Source organism: Stegodyphus dumicola, chromosome 8 (genome assembly GCF_044657685.1).
Source record: "Stegodyphus dumicola isolate Sdum_Otavi_A_Nest chromosome 8, ASM4465768v1".
NCBI lineage: Eukaryota > Metazoa > Arthropoda > Arachnida > Araneae > Eresidae > Stegodyphus > Stegodyphus dumicola.
Window position 1 is genome coordinate 32189044 of NC_140775.1, and position 12056 is coordinate 32201099.

The following is a 12056-nucleotide window of genomic DNA, read 5'->3' on the forward strand; positions in this document are numbered from 1 at the left end:
GGGGAAAAACAATAAAACGTTTTAGAGTCGTCGTCTTGAAAGAGACATTTTTCTTTTCAAAGAGTTAAGAAGTTTCAAAGTTTCAAAGGTCTTTTTAAATGAAGTTATGATTATTATGATTATTAAAAAAACTAAGAATCAAATCGATTTTATAGATAACCATATTCATAGGACCAAAGGGACTTACCAGCTCAGTTCACGTCTTCTTCTGTTCTCTGAAGAAATCTTGCGGAGGACACACACTTTTATACTCGCGCGACATCTGTCGGGATCGCGACCCCATCTAAATGTCAGGGTCATTCCAACCTCTTAAAAGGATCGGAATGAAAGAAACACTTTGATAAAAAATATATTTATGAAAAGATATCTGAGGGTCGTGAGAACATTTTCTCTCTCCCCCCGCCTATTTCAAAAAAAATAAAAAGTCTTTCTTGGATCGCGTCAAGATTACAAAACAACTCACAGGACTTGTTTATCTCGATCTCGTCAGGGTCATCGTTTCACATAAGAAGATGGATGGACCCTGAACTTTAGACATGATAAAAATTAACTCTACCCGCCTTTTGTCTGGGAATAGGGTCTCACCGTTTCTAAAAATAGACCAGATCCCATTCTTGGAATTCTATTCTTTAGGAAAGGAGGAGTGATGGTCTATTTTTAGAAAGTGTGAGACAACATTCCCAGACAAAAGGGGGGTAGAGTTAATTTTTGTCATGTCTAAGACATGATAAAAATTAACCAAAAGTTTTTTTTTAGTCCAAAGGGGCATTGTCCCCGAAGGACTATTAGTTTCGTTTGGGCGTTTTGCGTCGGAAACCGTAAGAAGACTGTATCACTTTTCAAAATAACGCACTTACCCTGATCCACTCTCACCTCCTCTTCGCTCTCTTATCTTTATACACTCTCTCCTCCTCCTCGCTCTCTTATCCTCCTCCTCTCTCTTATCCTCCTCGCTCTCCCATCCTCCTCCACTCTCTCATCCTCCTCGCTCTCCCATCCTCCTCGCTTTCCCATCCTCCTCCAATCTCTAATCCTCCTTCTCTCTCTACTCATCCGCACTCTCTCATTCTTCTCTCTCTTGTCCTCCATTTCCATATAGTTACCATTTCCCGTTGTATGAAACAATAGAATAGTAATCATTCTCAATAAAACGGTAGTCAAGCAACCGCAGTAAGAGGAAACTATTGTAATAGACCTTAGTAAAAAAAAACTATTGTAAAAATCATTTGCATTGAAAAACAAATATCATATCATTAATCACAATCAAAGTCCTTCGGGGACAATGCCCCTTTGGACGTAATCTAAAATCTAAATCCTTTCAGATTTTTTTTTTTTTTTTTTTTTTTTAAGGCTGAAAAATTTTTCTGAGAGAGCTGAGAAACATTTTTCCTCCCAATCTTTTTCGACGATGAAAAGGGAAAAACTACTGATCCGATCTCCCTACGCTTTAGGGAAAAAAACAAAAAATACTTATGAAATATTCATGTGTTGAAATTGACTATTCAAATAAGTGACATTTTGTTTCTCATTGGAACTGTTCAACGGCGAGTCCATTCGTCTCATTCTTTGGGGTAGGGGATGAAAGTACAGCGGTTTGTTGAAATCGATGATAATTTCCTCTTTAGTCGGCGGAACTGTAAATCTATCCCGTCTTAACTCTTCTAATCTCTTTGAAAGTCTTTCCACTTGCTCTGCTAAGGTTTCCTCGGTACTCATGGTCTCTCTTAGTTTAGGGAAGTCTTGACGTATTGGCTAGAGAACAGAGAGTCTTTTTCTCTCTATACATATATCATGTGGGAGCGTGTAATTTATAAATCCTTATGAAATCTTTCTACGTCTTGTGTAACTTGGAAGATTCGTCTTGTGTAACTTGGAAAATTCTTCTTCTTCTCGTCGATTGGGCTGGAGTTATGGAAAAGAAATGGGATTGGAAAGAAATCAACATATTACAAAAAAAAAGAACTTTTTTTTTCTATTTTTTTTCCTCTAGGGATTTACATACCATTTCATTCATGAACATTCAAGGGTTCTCTCCAAGACCAAATTTTAGAAGAGGACCACAAAGAGTACACTTGAGGATCCTCTTTCAGGTCTAGGTGAGATAAGGATTGAGACCAATATTCTTGGGTCTCTAAAGCATCCCAACTTAGACATTTATTATTATTATTATTAGAAAGTTCATCCTCCTCCTCCTCCTCCTCCTCATCGTCGCACGAGTTCTCCTGGGGAGATTCTTCCGCCTCCTCTTCGTCTTCGACAGCTTTGCTTTCGGAGGGGTAACAATGTAATTTCCGGAAAACGTAACTACCCTCCATCAAATGGTATCGAAAATTTCTCACCTTGTTCTCGGCACAATGAATCATCTTTTGGAAATATTGGTGTCGCGTGCATTTCGACTTGTTCCGCCACTCGGTTTTCCCTGGGATGTAAAACTCGTAAACGGATCGCTGGCAGAGCTTGCTGAAAAATTCGGCTTTATCGTATCCATTGACGTAGATCACCTCCACATTTTCGGTCAGCATTTTCAGGATCGTACGAAGATGCTCGTAGGAAAGACGACCCTCGGTCCATTGCAGGCCGTGTCGGTTATTTGTAGTCTGGTTGACCACAGCTTGATTGCGGGACGATAAGTCATCGTAATGGACAGGAGGGAGAAAAATCATGGATCCGCATAAGGTTAAATCGCAAGTGATGTAGCCCAGTTCTTTCAAGATGAAACATATATCTCCCGTCTTTGGATCATAACAGTGAAAGTATTCCATGTCCAGAACAATGTAGGAATCTTTGAGAGGTTTGGCACTCAAAATGTCCATCTTCTTCAATTGAGGAAAAAAAGAAAACAAAATTTTCTCTCTCTCTCTCTCTCGCTGTGTGTCCTGAAGGAAAAAATGGATACCGTTCTCTCGCCGTCTCCTCTTTTATAGAGAGAGAGAGAGAGAAGGTTGCACGTGACAGGTCGTATGAATTCTGGGAAAGGTCACATTCGTATATATATTTGTTTTTTGAATAATATCGTGCGTATCTCAATACACATCCATCATAATAATAATAAAGGTCACCTTGGAAAAAAAAGAAATAAAAAACATGGAACTCGTGCTCGACTTTGAAGGTTTCTACGATTCTCAAGGAGCCTTTATTGTGAAAGAATTGGCTTACGTCACATTGGACGGTACTTCTCGAGGGGTATTTGTTTTTAAACCCCCGTTTCCATGGCAAATGCTCACCGAGAAAGAAAAACGAACCGCTGTGTGGGCAAGTGATTATTATCACGGCTTGTCGTGGTACGAAGGAGAAATTCCGTACAGTTATTTTCCATGGGTGTTAACGATGTTGACGGAACCTTTTTCCATGATTTGGGTGCGAGGAGAAATGAAACGGCGGTTTTTAGAGAAATGGTTACAAAGATCCATTTATTGCATTTCGGGATCGACGCAAGAGATTCTCAAATGCAATGGGATCGAACACATGAATTGTCCTAATCATACAAAAGGTTTTTTCCATTGCGCTCTACAAAAAGCGGTTCGGTATCATTATTATTTAAAGACACAGAGAAGAAATTCGCAAGGTCGATCCTGCACAATTCAATCTTGACAGAACTCATTAAAAAAAATACATATATCATGTTACTTCTTCAACAGCACAGATGGTTCTGAAGCGAAACTTGGAATTTTGAAATAATAGATCAGGGAGAAATCATTCTTAAAAACAAATGGTAAAGTCTCGAATCGGCTGGGAGAAAAAAAATTTCTCAGAGGTGAGATAAAAATTCTCTAATGAAAAAAAAAAAAAAAAAAAACTTTTGGTTAATTTTTATCATGTCTTAGACATGATAAAAATTAATGACCCTCCCTTTTTGTCTGGGAAGGCTGTCTCACCCTTTCTAAAAATAGGCCATGACTCATCCTTTCGCTAATGGCAATCATTCCATGAATGAATCACGATTTGTTTTTCAAAAGAGTGAGACAACATTCCCAGACGAAAAGGGAAGGGGGGTCGTTAATTTTTATCATGTCTAAGACATGATAAAAATTAACAAAAAGTTTTTTTTTTTTTTTTTTTTTTTTTTGAGTTGGAAAATTTTTCTCAGCTCTGAAAATTCTTTTCCAGCCGACTCGAGACTGTACCATTTATATTTACGAATAGTCTTTGGATTATTTATTTATTTTCTTTTAAAAAGAAAAATTCTGAGCTAGACCTATCATTCTGGTCATAGAAACAGTCTACAATCTCATTTTTTTTCGAGGCAAGTGCACGGGTTCTCCAATCAAAAGGGTTACTATAAAGGGATTGGTTTGAATGCATTTATCTGCAAATGTTGTAGGATTCTGTTGTTGAGAAGGGGGTATATTATTATTATTATGATGATGATGATGATGATTGTGGCAGATTCGTTTTCTACATGGAAGTCTAATCTCCTCCGAAGACCTTTTCTGGGGATCGTCGATAGATGGTTTTTCAATAGGAATCGTTTCCCTCGGATCCTCAAGAGATAGAGGGGGGTCCTGTCTTGAGACATGGAGCGGTCTCTCCTCCTCCTCGAGAAGTCTTGAGAAAGGGAGAGGATTTTCGGTTCCCTTATTCTCGAGGGGTCTTGACAAATTGAGAGGTCCCTCGTCTTCGAAAGAGAGAGAAGTTTTGGTTCCCTTATCCTCGAGGGGTTTTGACAAATCGAGAGGTCCCTCATTTTCGAGGGGTCTTGATAAATGGAGAGGTTTTTCATCTTCGAGGGGGTTTGATAAAGGAAGAGGTCCCTCCTTCTCGAGGGGTCTTGAGAAAGGGAGAGGTTTTTCATCTTCGAGGAGGTTTGACAATGGGAGAGATTTCTCCTTCTCGAGGGGTCTCTCTTCCTCAAGGGGTCTTGAAAAAGGGAGAGGTTTTTCATCCTCGACGGGTTTTGACAAACTGAGAGGAATCTGAACAGGCTTCTCCTCATCCCCATCATTATCGAGGAGGATGAGGATAGGCTTTTGGAAAGGTTTTTTCTTTTTCTTCTGAACACGCTCCTCTTGATGCTCGGGGAGAGGGATGGGGTAGTTGTTCCACCATTCTATTTTTTCTTGCTCGAGGATTTTTTCAAAAGTCGTGGCCTCTTTAAGATGAGACGAAGGAGGAGAGTCCTCGAGAAGAATATAAAAGGTATTCTTCCCAGTCTTCTCAATCGAGAGAGGTTCGTGCAGACATTTGTGCAACCATTCACTAAAATGAACGAGAATCCCTTTTGTCTTCTCAAGACGATCCATAATCCTATTCATTTGCGAGACGGTTAGAAAGTGGGACGTGTAAAAATATTTGGCTCGTTTCATTAACAAAATTTGTGCATCCAAAGGTGGAATGTCACGAGCCATCAACACGTTTTCGTCGGATAAAAATTCGTCCCGCATCTTTTGATAACTCCCCACGGTATGATAACCCGCACATTTTGAAAAATCGGAGGCTTTCAGGTAAACGACTCCTTGGATGATATAAAAGGAAAGATCAACATATTTATATTTGAAATGAATACACGTAGTGAGCCGGGGATGCCTCCTCATGATCCACTTGGACAAAAATACGACTTTGGGGCTCTCCCCTTTTATTTATAGAGAGAAAGAGAGTGTGACCTTCCCTTCCCTCCTCCTCTCTCCCTGCTTCCTCTATCTCTGGACGTCCTTGGATTGGAAAGGGTGACTTTGAAAAAAAAAAGAAGGTCATGGTTGGATAATTTTTTGTTTATTAAATTATTACTTTCACTTCCTCATTCTCACACACATTCATCTTTTTAAGAAAAGAAAAAGAGGTCATGGAGATGAGATTTCTTGGAAAGAAGAGAGAGAGAAACAAAAAAAAACAAATAAAACGGACGTCATAGAGCCTCTATGTGTGTCTGTGTGTGTCTATATAGATATATAAAAAGACGAGAGTACTGGGCGAGATCATTTCTTTTCCATTGGGAGCCATGTCGCTGTTAGACGTTTTTCCAACTCAACGGATTTCGAACGGGGAGGATTTGAAGACGCTAAAGCAAATCGCCAACTTGAAAATTTTTTTGGCGTGTCATTGTGCGACATTTATTCCGCATTTACCACCTCATCAAGCGATCGTTTCTTTCAACCAAGATGTCGAATCCTCCAACCTGCTCGTTCAGAATATATACAGAAATTTATTCGAATCGCAACAAACGAAAGAGGAATCTCCCTTCTCTTGGAATCGGATGGATCGAGCTTTGAGACGGCCCATTCAAACAGACCGGCAATATACGGATCCGCGCACGAGTTTTCGGTGGAAGAATATTTTTCTCACGAAACGATATTTTACGTTTGGAGTGAGAAAGACGGCTGAGGACGAAGTTCATATTGTTCAAACCACAGCCGCTCCTCTCGCCTATTACGAATCATCGTCCCCCAATCTGAAGGAAAGAAGTTTTAAAGTGAGCGACAGGATGAAATATAAGAAATATATTCTAAGACCTTTTCAAAACTATGTCGTTCCCCCGAAAACGCAATATCTCATCGTCACAACCCAGAAGAGTCTCTTTCTCGTCGATCGGTGCTCGTACTCGCTTTGGAAACAATTGAAAGAGGAGATTTCTTTCCAATCGCCGATGATGTTTCAAGAAAAAGAAGAAGAAAACCCTCCGCCACCTTTACCCATCCCTTCCTTAGATGATAAGAGGAGCTGGACCAAACCGTCATGGCCTGAAACAAAATCGACCCGGCAACGGAATGAAATTGAAGTCATCACAATTGAAGATGAGGAGGAAGAAAAAAAATTACCTCTTAAAAAACGGTCGACTTACCGGAACCTACCTGGCGTGCAAGATCCGCTTCAGAATCCAGAAGCTTCTTCTTCTTCTTCTTCCCCGACTTGTTCAAACAGGCAGCCTCTTTCGGACTCCTCACAGACAGAACCTCTTCCAGTATCGTCTTCTTCTTCTTCTTCTTCTCTAACCTGTCCCGACATCGTAGAGGTAGAATGTCAGACGGGTCCACAAGCTTCAAAAAGTCCCGACATCGTAGAGGTAGAATGTCAGCCTGGTCCACAAGTTCCAACAGGTCCAGAAATCATGGAGGCAGAATCACAGCCGGGTTCACAAGTTCCAACGGGTCCAGAAATCGTAGAGGCAGAATTTCAGCCGGGTAAACAAGTTCCAACGGTTCCAGAAATCATGGAGGTAGAATCGCAGCCCGGTCCAGACATCCTAGATAGCTCCACTCATCCCAAAGAGACTCCAAGTGTTTCAAGACAGCCTTGTGAGGATCCAGCCCTTCCCGTATGGAATGATTATATGGACTTACAAAATTTGGTGCAACAGGAAGGAGAAGAAAATAATCATACGAATGGGTGGGTCAAAGACTGTTTAGATCATTTAACCTCGAATGAAATTGAACTGTTATGGAATTGCATTTCTGAAATCACATCGGAAATGGGATAAAAACCAAAATAAAAAAAAACTTTTTTAATAACAAATTGGAGGAGGGTCATGATGTCAATTAAAAAAAAATATTATATAGAGTCCAATCTTGGTGGTTCACTTCAGTTTTCCAGCATGAGGTGATCCACGTTTCCCGAAATATGGATCCCATTCCAAGAGAGATTGTGTAGAGCCTTCACTTCAGTTCTTTTATATATATATATATATATATATATATATATATATATATATTTACCAAGAGGAGAGGGTCCCCAAAGGGCTACCCATGTCCAAAGAGAGAAAGTGTAGAGCGTTCATTTCAGTTTTTTTCCAAGTTTAGGGGAGGGAGGTCTCAAAATGACACCCCCCATTTTCAAAGAGAGATGGTGTAGAGCGTTCATTTCTGTTTTTTCCAAAGTTAGGGAGTTTTCAAATGACTACCCATTTCAGAGAAAGAGAGAGAGAGAAGGTGTAGAGCGTTCATTTCAGTTTTCCAAGGTTAGGATGGTGGTGGAGAATCCTCCAAAATGGCTACTCATCTCAAAGAGAGAGAGAGAGAATGCGTAGAGCGTTCATTTCAGTTTTCCAACATTAGAAGGTTCCAAAATACCTTCTGAATTCAAAGAGAGATCGTGTAGAGCGTTCATTTCCAGTTCTCCAAGATCAAAAGAAGAGGGTCCGCTTTTCCCAAAAGGGCTTTCCGTATTCAGAGACAGCGAAATGCAGACTTCAGTTTTCTCCCTCCCCAAGAATAGAGGGTCCCAAAATGGCTTCCCATTTCAAAGAGAGAGGGAGAGGCGTTCATTTCCATTCTCCAAGATAGGGTCGTCTGCTTTTTCCCAAAATGGCTTCCCAATTCAAAGAGAGAGAGAGAGAGTGAAAGGGTGTGTAGAGCGGTCATGTTCATTCTCCAAGTTAGGGTCGTCAGCGTTTTCTCAAAATGGCATCTCCCCATTCAAAAAGAGATCGTGACCAATTTTTTCCAGTTTTTTCCAAGATGGGGGGGAGAAGAAAACCTAGGATGGAATAACACGACACACAGAGAGAAAGAGAAAAAAAAACGCCATCTTGTCATTTTCTGATAGGGTACCGGTGTTCGAATACTTTTGTGACCGACTGTACTTATTTACACTTGCCTGACATCTTAAAAAACGACATTTTCAACAAAAAATTAATCTAATACTTTTAACGATATTTATTTTTTTTAAAGTTTCGAATACTCTACTATGCGTAAAAACAGCGTTTTTCAAGATGGCTGACGATTGCTAAAATCGCGCCAACAATTGCGCCAATGTAAATCGCCAAAAATCCGTGCAACCGTCTACCAAAGTAGCACCATAAATGTTTTAGGAATAATAAATTTTTGGATTTATATATTTATTCATGGATTTTGTTACTTGCACTTGATTTACATGTGCTCTCAGAATTTAAATGATATTTTAGATTAGTTCGCAGTAATAATTAATCATTTATTTATTTGCATTAAATTTCATTAAAATTTAATTAACTTTAAATTTGCTTTCTACGAATAGAGAATGTTTGTTAAATTCAAATATATGTGTTCAGGGTATGCTTTAAATTAGTATTATGTAATTTTCAAACTTTTTTGCGGGAGGAAATTTAAATAAATAAGAGCATAAATAAAACAATATATTTAACACATATAATAATAGAAATAAATTATAAAACACGAATATAGATCAAATTGGAACAAAAAGCTGAGAAAGTTGCAGACACAGTGCAAAAAGCGTATGGGATTCGAACTCATGACCCCCCAAAATAAACAACATTACCGTCAGTTTTACCACTAAGCTAGCATCACATGTGAGAGGTATGCATATTTTGGCTTATATACATCATCAAGTAAATTAATTCTTAAAACTAAATTTTTTGGTCCTATTTCAGTGTGCTATCGTCTGAAAAATTCACCAGAGTTTGTTCTTCAGCTTCTAGTACATTTTTTACAAAAAACATTATCTTTTAAAGTGGCGTTCCGATTGAAGTTAAACGGGCTGCTAAAAATATATTTCATGTGCTTACAAATATATGTTGACCAAAAACATATATTTATAAAGGGAAATACAAATTTAACATACTCTTTTTACCTGTTTCAAAAGAAAAAAATAACAAATCTTTTAATCATATCTAATTTGCTATAGCAGTTTGATATAGTCAGACATTCATTTTCATTAAAGGTAAATGAGTATGCAGAACTAGGAAATAATTGTCAGGATAAATTTTGCTATTTCATGGACTTAGAAATATAATTTTTGCCGCTGATTTTCTTGAACGCCTGATTTTATCTGCGAACAAGTACTGTAGTTGCAGTTATCTTATTTTTAGCTAAATTCAGCTTAAACACGTCTTATCGTTTTTTAGCTAAATTCAGCTGATTGCTGTCTTTTTCAGCACGCAGATTTCTCCCTATAATGTTAATTCAGAAATAAGTATTTTTTAGCAAAACATTCTTTCCCTAAACGAGCGTTCATCGCTACTTCTGCCGCCATTAATTTCTGGTGACTGCATCTGATTGCTCCTTTTTTACCACGTGACCCCAACGCATCCGCAGACATACGGATAGAAGTTGAACATTGTTGAACTCCATCCGTACGGCATCCGTCATCGCACATCGACCGGACTGCAGATGGCAATCAAAGTGAATTCGCTTGCTAATTGGATAAACACATAGACACCGCAACACATACGCAGCAGTGGAAACGGGCCTTTATCCTTATGAACGTTTCTATAGGGATCACTTTGCTTCATACCTGACTTTGCTAGAGTTATTCTTTCTTCCCCTTCGACGTCAGCGCTTAAAAATTTTAAAGTTGGCTCAGCCTTTCACTGTATGATTTCTCTTCACTTACTGAGTTTCTCAACCAAACTCTCAACACGTCTTCTGGAATACACGACTCCAGAAGGGGGAAGAGCATTGCAAAATATTTGTCTGATGTCATCCCAATGGATTCTAAAGATCTGAGGTGGGATTCAAGTTTATCATATAACTGAGAGACACTAAGCCTTGATTTGGTAGCATTTTTAACAACTAAAGTTAATAGTTCACGAACATAGTATTCCACTAACAATTCCTCACGGCCAAATCTTGCTTTGAGGCTTTCAATCGCTTTTGGATAATTTTCTGCCGTAGGTGGATAGCTATCAATAATCTCTTTCGCTCTTGTACCTGGCGACATACATTGTATTAAACATTGGAATTTGTCTTCCAGTTCTATTTCTTTATGATCGTGTCGTTTAAAACTGACTCCAGAAACCTAACCATTCTTTAACTTCACCGCTAAATTTCATTAGTTCAAGTTTGGGAAGTTTTATTTTTGATTTCTCATTACTTAATATATTCCTGTTTGGCTGTCATTTACTTTCTATAAAATAATTATGTCATTTACTTTCTATAAAATAATTATGTCATTTACTTTCTATATTTGACTTTATATTCTATAGATTCAAATTCGTCAGAATAACTTTTACCATTATCGTCTGCACTTAAGGAAGTTCTAAAATTTCGTTATCAAGAGTCATTAAACTATCACTAATGCGTTCTAAAGTAGCTCATTTAATCTTAACATCACTTATTTCTATATTTTCTTCATCAAACAGAGACATTAAACTTTTATATGTTTTAGTAAAGGATGTTCGTACCGGAGATCGCTTCTTAACAAGATGCTCCATTGCAAACCAAAACCAAAATTCAATTAATTATTTTTTATATAAAGCACTCACCTCTTATATTTAATAACGTACTGAGGGTCACCAAATGTTAGTTACGACAGTAAACGTATACCATTTTGTCCATTCATCAATTTATTTCTACCTAAATAATCTCTCAAAAATTTAAATACAATCAAACATGTTTATTATACCAACTAAATAATATTTTACAGCTGTTGCCAATCAAGCAAAACTAAAAGCAAATTAATATTACACTGGTTGAATGTATATGAACTATGCTACACTTAACAGTTACGTTACTGAAATACTGAGTGCTACTTTGGTATAGACGGTTGCACGGATTTTGGGTTTTTTTTTTTTTTTTTTTTTTTTTTACGAGCGATACAACTTGCGGTAAACCCATTGCTGGACAAGTTATTTATGATAACCGATACTTTGCTGTCATTTTATTTAAAAAATAATAATGCATTTTATTATGCATAAATTCCGTGTTTTAAATATTATTTATGGCTTCTAAACATTAAAAATCAATTTAATTTTGCATTTTTATTTGAAATAAAAATTTTATTGTTTATGATATTTTATATAATTTTATGTTGTAGAAGATGTAATCAATGACGTTACCTTACTTTTAAAATAATTGGTTTTAATGTCTATAAATTTAATGTAATATTTTAAACATTATTTATGGCTGTTAAATATTAAAACAGAATTTAATTTTGCATTTTTTAAATGATTTTATTATGCATGATTATTTAAATAATTTTAATTCTATGCGTGATGTAATCAACTCCCTGATTGGTTAATGAATATTTGTGCATTACCACGCCATTTTAAAATTTTATTATTCATCTTTTGGAATTCCTTAGATCTCAAAGCGAATGGATATGTTCGTTTCGAAGATGAATGTTGTTATTGGTTTTACAATCGTCGAGGAGACTTTGAGGGATACATAGCCTGTTATTTGTTTAGGAAAATT